Below are 6,919 nucleotides of genomic sequence, written 5' to 3'. Positions count from 1 at the left end.
GGGCTGTCAACTTTGTTTACCTTTTGAAAAAACAGCTTTTGGTTTTGTTGATCTTCCATATATTTCCTTTGTTCTCAATTTCATTTATTTCTGCTTTGATCTTGGTTATTTATTTTCTTCTACTAGGTTTGGAATTGATTTGCTCTTCCTTTTCGAATTCCTTGAAACTGTTCGTTAGATTTTTGATTACTGAGCTTTCTATTTTTTTGGATGTGAGCATTTAATGCTATGAATTTTCCTCTCAGGAATGCTTTTGCTGTATCCCACAGATTTTGATAACTTGTGTCTCCATTATCATTTAGTTTCAAGAAACTCTTGATTTCCCACTGTATTCCATCCTTGACCCAATAGTTATTCAACAATAGTTTGTTTAGTTTCCATGACTTTGTGAGGTTGTGAATATTTCTGTTGTAATTGAACTCTAGGTTTATATCACTATTATCGGAGAAGATACATGGTATAATTTCTGTTTCTTTGAATTTGCTGAGGTCTGATTTGTGGCCTAGTATGTGATCAATTTTGGAGAAAGTTTCATGAGCTGATGAGAAGAATGTGTATATATTTGACTTTCTTTGGGTGGAATGCTCTGTAGAGGTCTGTCAGACCCTTTTGTTCTAGACCTCTGTTTAAGTCCATTATTTCTTTCCTTATTTTGTGTTTGGAAGATATGTCCAGTTTATTCAGTGGGGTGTTGAAGTCCCTGGCTACTATGGTGTTTTGGTTTATCAAGCTGTTTAGATCAGACAGGGTTTGCTTTATGTAACTGGGCGCTCCTGAGTTGGGTGCATAAATATTAAGAATTGTTAATTCTTCTTGTTGGATCTTCCCTTTCACCTTTATATAGTGGCCATCTTTGTCCTTCCTTACTTTGGATATTTTATTTTTTTGCAGTGTTTTTAAAATTTTTATTTTAAAAGTTATTGTACAGTAAAATTGACTGCAGTATACAGCATTATGACTTTTCACACATATAGATTTGTATAATCACCACTGGAATAAGCATACAGAACATTTCCAAATGCCCCACAAAAATGTCCAGATGCTACCCCTTTATCATCACACCCTCCCCCAATCCATGAAAACTAGCAACCACTGGTCTCTGTCACTATAGTTTTGTGTTTTTGTAAATATTATATAAATAAAGTCAAATAGGACATAAATTTTTGATATTGGCTTTTTTTCACTGAACATAATATCTTTGAGATTCATCCATTTTGTTGTATGTTATCAATAGTTCATTCTTATTCATTGCGAGCAGTATTCCATTACAAGGATGTACCACTCCATATAATACTCTCTCTTGTTGAAGGGCATTTGGATTGTTTTCAGTTCTGGGCTATTTTTTTTTATAATTTTTTTTATTTCAGGAAATTTTGGGGATACATTTTGGTTACACGTTATGATTTTGCCACATGCCAACCATGATTTGAGACGTGCCTTTTCTCCCCCACAATGCTCACCACATCCATTAGTTGTGAGTTTCCCACCTCCAACACTCCTACCCCAAAAGAATATTACTACTCTGTGAGCACCTTAGTGTTGATTAGTCAGTGCCACTTTGATGGTGAGTACACGTGATGTCTATTCTTCCATTCTTGTGATACCTCATTTTGGAGGATAGGCTCAAGCTCTATCCAAGAAAATATAATAAGTGGTGCTAGATCACCATCATTTCTTATAATTGAGTAGTATTCCATTGTATACATATACCATATTTTATTAATCCACTCATGGATTGACAGGCACTTGTGTTGTTTCCACATCCTTGCAATTGTGAATTGTACTGCCATAAACATTCCAGTGCAGATGTGTTTTTTATAGAATGACGTTTGTTACTTTGGGTAAATGCCTAACAGTACTTTTGCTGAATCAAATGGTAGTTCTACTTGTAGGTCTTTGAGGTATCTCCAAATTCTTTTCCACAGAGGTTGTACTAATTTGCAGTCCCACCAACAGTGTAAGAGTGTTCCTATCTCTCCACATCCTTACCAGCATTTGTTGCTTTGGAATTTTTTGATACAGGCCAATCTTACTGGAGTTAGGTGATATCTCATTGTGGTTTTGATTTGCATTTCCCTAATGATTAGAGGCCATTATTCTGTTTTCTTTTGTAAAGTTTCTGTTCATGTCCTTTGCCCATTTATTGATGGGGTTGTTTGATTTTTTCTCATTGATTTTTTTGAGTTCTAGATAAATTCTTGATATCAGTCCTTTGTTGGATCTGAAATGAGTAGAGGTGCCCCTGCTTTCTTTTGACTTCCATTTGTCTGGAGGATTGTTTTCCATCCCTTTACCTTGAGCCTGAGGGCATGTTTGTGGGTTAGATGTGTTTCCTGTAGACAGCAGATACAAGGCTTGTGGATTTTTATCCATTCTGCCAGTCTATGTCTTTTCATAGGATAGTTTAAGCCATTCACATTTATTGAGAGGATTGAAATTTGAGGTAGATTTCCATTCATATTGTTGGGTGAAATCCTATTGTTTTGTTTTACTCCTTGAGCCATCATGTAGTCAGGTTCTAGAGTTTAACTTTTGAATGATTTTATTTTGGAGAGTGTCTATTGCGCTATTCAGTGTGTAATGCAGGTCTGAGTACTTTCTGTAGGGCTGGTCTGGTTTTCGCAAATTTCATCAGTGATTGCTTGTCTGGGAGGTCTTTATTTTTCCCTCATAGATGAAACTTAATTTTTCCAGATAGAGAATTGTGGAATTCTAGAGAATTCTAGGTTTGGCATTATTCTGTTTTAGAAGATTAAGGATAGACACCCAGTCCCTTCTGGCTTTTAAAGTTTCAGTTGAGAAGTCTTCAGTTAGACTGATAGGTTTTCCTTTGTATGTTATTTGCTGCCTTTCCCTTACTGCTCAAATAATTGATTCTTTCATTTTTACTTTGGTCAGCCTAATAACTATGTGACGTGGTGATTGCCTTTTCACATTGAGTTTCCCAGGAGTTCTGTGTGCTTCTTGTATCTTGATATCATGATTTCTGGCCAGGCCAGGCATATTTTCCTCCAGTATGCCATGAAATAAATTTTCCAGCCCTTGTGTATTTTCTTCTTCTCCCTCTGGGGTGTCAATGATTCTTATATCTGGCTTCTTTATGTAATCCCACATTTCTTGTATATTTTGGTCTTGTCTCTTGTTTCTCTGTTCTTTTTCTTCATCTGGTTTGTTTAGCACATAGGCATTACCTTCAAGCTCTAAGATTCTTTCCTCTGCGTGATCCATTCTATTATTGAGGCTTTCCAGTGTGTTTTGCCATTCCTTGAATGCCTCCTTCATTGTCAAGATTTCTGTTTGGTTTTTGCAGAGTATTTCAATTTCTTTAGAGAATTTTTCATTCATGTCTTGTGTTGTTCTTGTGGTTTCTTTATGTTGGGATTCTATTTTCTCTTCAATTCCATCAAGTTTTCTTACAATCCATATTCGGAATTCTCCCTCTGTCAGTTTAATCATATTGTGTAAGTTGTTATCTATTGATGGAGATTGAATATTTTCTCTTGGAGTTGAATATTGAATATTTTCTCTCTGATCTTTCATGTTTCCTGTGTTCTTTAGCTGATTCTTTTGCATCAGACCACTTTGTCAAGGACTGGGGGGTGCTGGGACTGGTTTATGGACTTATTTCTGAGTCCCTGAAGGGACATTCCTTGACAATGCTGGGGAGATGCACTCTGTTCCTGTATTGTGTCAGAGGTGTTTTAGCCTGTTGTGTTATCTCTGACCTGTTGTCTTCACCTTCTGCTAAAGGAGATTAGTGAGTGTGGAACCGTTGCTTAGACTCCCAGGTGTTGGATCACTCTTGTGCGTGTGACTCCGCTGCCATCCACTAGTTTGAGATGGAAATCACCGTGTTGGCCTATGGGGTTACTCTCTCTTTTGTTGCTTGTAATTTGCATGGAGGAGTTGTTTATCAAGGTATTCCAATACCTTTGTATTGGGCTCTAAATCCCCAAATGGGATATACAAGTACCCCAGTCTTCGGAAAATGTCATGCCACTCCCAAGGGTTACTTGAGCCCTGTTCCCATTTTAGGTGGGGTGAGAAGAGCAGCAGGTACCAGCGAGCCTAAGAGTGTATACTTCTGAGGTTGCTTGATGTGCTGCTAGGGGAGAGCTGCTAATATGTTATTCAGGGCTCTTTCGCCACACTTGAAAAGCAGCTCCTGATGGGGGGTGTAAATTGGTGCAATTGCTAAGATCTCTGGTCAAGATTTTCCTTCCCAGACCACAAGCCCAAAAGCTGGCAACAGCCTGAGTGCCAAGGGCAAGCCCTTTTGTTATGATCTTATCAGATGATCAAAACCAACCCGCTGTACTGAGTCAACAATCTGTCCCCTTTTGCTTCATTCCAAGGTCCCACAGATTCAAGCCAGTCACACAGGGAAAGCGACTTTTCTCCTTTCTCCCTGCCTTCAAGGGTTGAGTTTGTCATATTGGGATGGGGGAGGGGCATTGGCTGAGGCTACCACAGGTTCCAGCCAGAAAACGTCTTCTCTCGTTTCTCCCTCACTCCAAGGGCAGGGTCTGCCCTGCTAGAGGGGAAGACAAGCCGCTGGACTGGGGAATGGGCACTTCCTGGGGCCACCGGGTGTCTCAGCCCAGGAAGCAGCTACTCTCATTACTCTGCCCCCCCAAGGGTGGGGTTTGTCTCATTGGTATGAAGTACACACCTCAGGGCTCCTGGAGAAGCCCTGCTCAGGTCCACTGAGGGCCTCAGTGAAGAAAGTGGCCTCCTTCACTACTCCACCCTTCCAGGGACGGGGTCTGTCCCTTTGGCGTGAAGCACCCCAGTGGCCAGTTCTCAGAAAAGGGGCAGCAGCTGTCCCACTGCGGGTCTCAGCTCCAAAAGTGTCCTCCTTTGATACTCCGCCCTTTTAGGGGCAGGGTCTGTGCCTTTGGCACAAAACCCAGGTGGTTGAGTGGGACAGGGGCCAAGACCGCCTGGCCACTCTGCCAAGAAAAAGGCTTCTCTCGATATTACACCCCTTCAAGGGCAGGGTTTGACCTGCCAGCCTGAAAAGGCCAGTGGCTGGGTTGGGAGAGGAACATTGAGAAAGCAGCTTCTCTCGTAACTCCCCTCCTCCAAGGGCGTGGCCTGCTCTGCCTTGCAGGGGCAGGGGTGTTGCCAGAGTCTGTTGCCTGGGCCTGCCCTGCTCTGCTGGAGAAGGGGCGGTGCCACAGCGTTTTTAGGCTATGGACCCCCAAAATGGTGGCTGCCCTCCCATGGAGAGCCAGCACTGGAGGTGACTGCTCGGCGGGCAGCAGGTGCTGGATTTAACAGGCTATCTCTAAGAGCCAACTGCTAAGCCCACTGCTTCCATAACACACTGACTCATGACTGTTCAGTGGGAGGGATCTGTACTCTGTCCCACCCTGTGCCAGCCGAATCTGTGGCGATTTCCAAGGGCAGAGCCTCCTTTATGGTGTTCACCTCCCTTGCTCTGGTCCTGGTGGCCTCCAGAAGTGAGAAGCCTGTCTCCAAGCTCCCTCCTGCAGGACCAGGAAGTGTTCACTTGGACCAGTCCCTCCCCTACCCATGGCGGACCCAGCACAGCACACTGGAGAGTTCAAAATGTTTCCTGCTCCTGTCTGTACTCCACACAGCCTGTTGTCCTGTGCTACAACTTCGCACTGACTTCAGGCACTTCCCTGCCTGCGTGGGTGTGGAGGTTGGTGGAGGAAGAGTAGTCCTCCTGTGGGTCAGATCACACTGCCCCAGCCAGCTGACAGGCACAGCCGTCACACGCTCTATTCCCTATTGTATATCTCGCACTCTCCAGACTTTGCGGTGGATTCTCCAATTCATTTTTTTTTTCCAGCGCTGCTTGTCTCGCGCTGCTTCTCTGCAGATTCATGATGCTGTTCCTGTGGGAGAGAGATACACTCATGTGTAGCTGTCGGCATTCTTCACCTCCTACTCTGGGATCAGAGAGCCAGGAGGTCACCCCTAACCCACCATTTTTCAACTCCCTCCTCTAATTCATATTTGCATCCTCCCTTCATCCCCACAGGGACACAGTAGGCACCCTTATGTTTGTTAAATTAACGTTATTTTCTTCCTTGTTCACATAAATTTTGCCAACCTAAATTCAAGACACTATGACTGAAAAAAATTAAATCATTGAGCTGTTTCCTATGAACTTCTTGTTCAAGAATTTCTAACTCTTACTTTGTGGTACCAACTACCAACTAGGCATTAGAAAAACATAAAGACCTGACAGTACAGATACTTCTGGAGTAAGACTATAACCATAAACCTAGGCCTCCTTTTGAGGAAGACAATAGACTTTCACTTCAGATTTATTCTTTATCTGACTAGGCTGCATTTCCTCTAACCACTATTTCATAATTCCCAATTTAATCAAACTTTAACTTCCATCATTAGGTAAATTTCAGAATGTGTTCTGCAATGGGTTTTGGGAGTTGAAAAGAACAGAAATCATCCTCATCACTGTTACCACAGATTGTGAAATCATAGCATCAGAATGGGCTACAAAGTGTTATCTAGGTCACTGGGCAGCTCTGTGCCTCCTAACTTTTCACTTCTTGCAAAATCAATCAACATTTACCAAAGTTTTTCATAATAGATGTCTAGGAGACTTGGGACTGGAGCTAATCAAAAGTCACTAACATTTTGTAAGAAATTACTTACTAAAGCCAAAGTTTCTGATAGGGAGAGTTATCAAAATCCAACATCAAGATAAGTCAAAGCCACAAGCCATCTCAGTGTTCCATGCCGATGCTTCCCTGCAGCGTTATTGTAGCAAAGAATAGTGTTGTGCTAAATACATTACATTCCTTCCTTGTCATCTGACTCTGACTGTTGCAATGTTTTTACTATAACTCAAAAACAAAATACTAAATCCCAAACTGTTCCCCATTTGTTTTTACTTTTTTTTCTTTTTTTTTTTTTTTTT

At 41.8% G+C, this 6,919-nt stretch overlaps 1 pseudogene across 1 annotated transcript in view; it reads right to left on the bottom strand.

Annotated features, from left to right (window-relative positions):
• Positions 1-5,804: 5,804 nt before the first annotated feature.
• Positions 5,805-6,919, bottom strand: part of LOC105812565 — a 3,462-nt pseudogene continuing 2,347 nt past the window's right edge. The window contains exon 2 of the transcript XR_001137616.1: positions 5,805-5,867. The product of XR_001137616.1 is annotated as a geranylgeranyl transferase type-2 subunit beta pseudogene (transcript). The remainder of the gene's footprint in view (positions 5,868-6,919) is intronic.

The sequence above is a fragment of the Propithecus coquereli genome, unplaced genomic scaffold (genome assembly GCF_000956105.1).
Source record: "Propithecus coquereli isolate 6110/MARCELLA unplaced genomic scaffold, Pcoq_1.0 Scaffold255, whole genome shotgun sequence".
In the NCBI taxonomy this organism is placed as follows: domain Eukaryota; kingdom Metazoa; phylum Chordata; class Mammalia; order Primates; family Indriidae; genus Propithecus; species Propithecus coquereli.
Note: the sequence above shows the minus strand (reverse complement) of the source record. Positions and strands in the feature narration are given on the sequence as shown.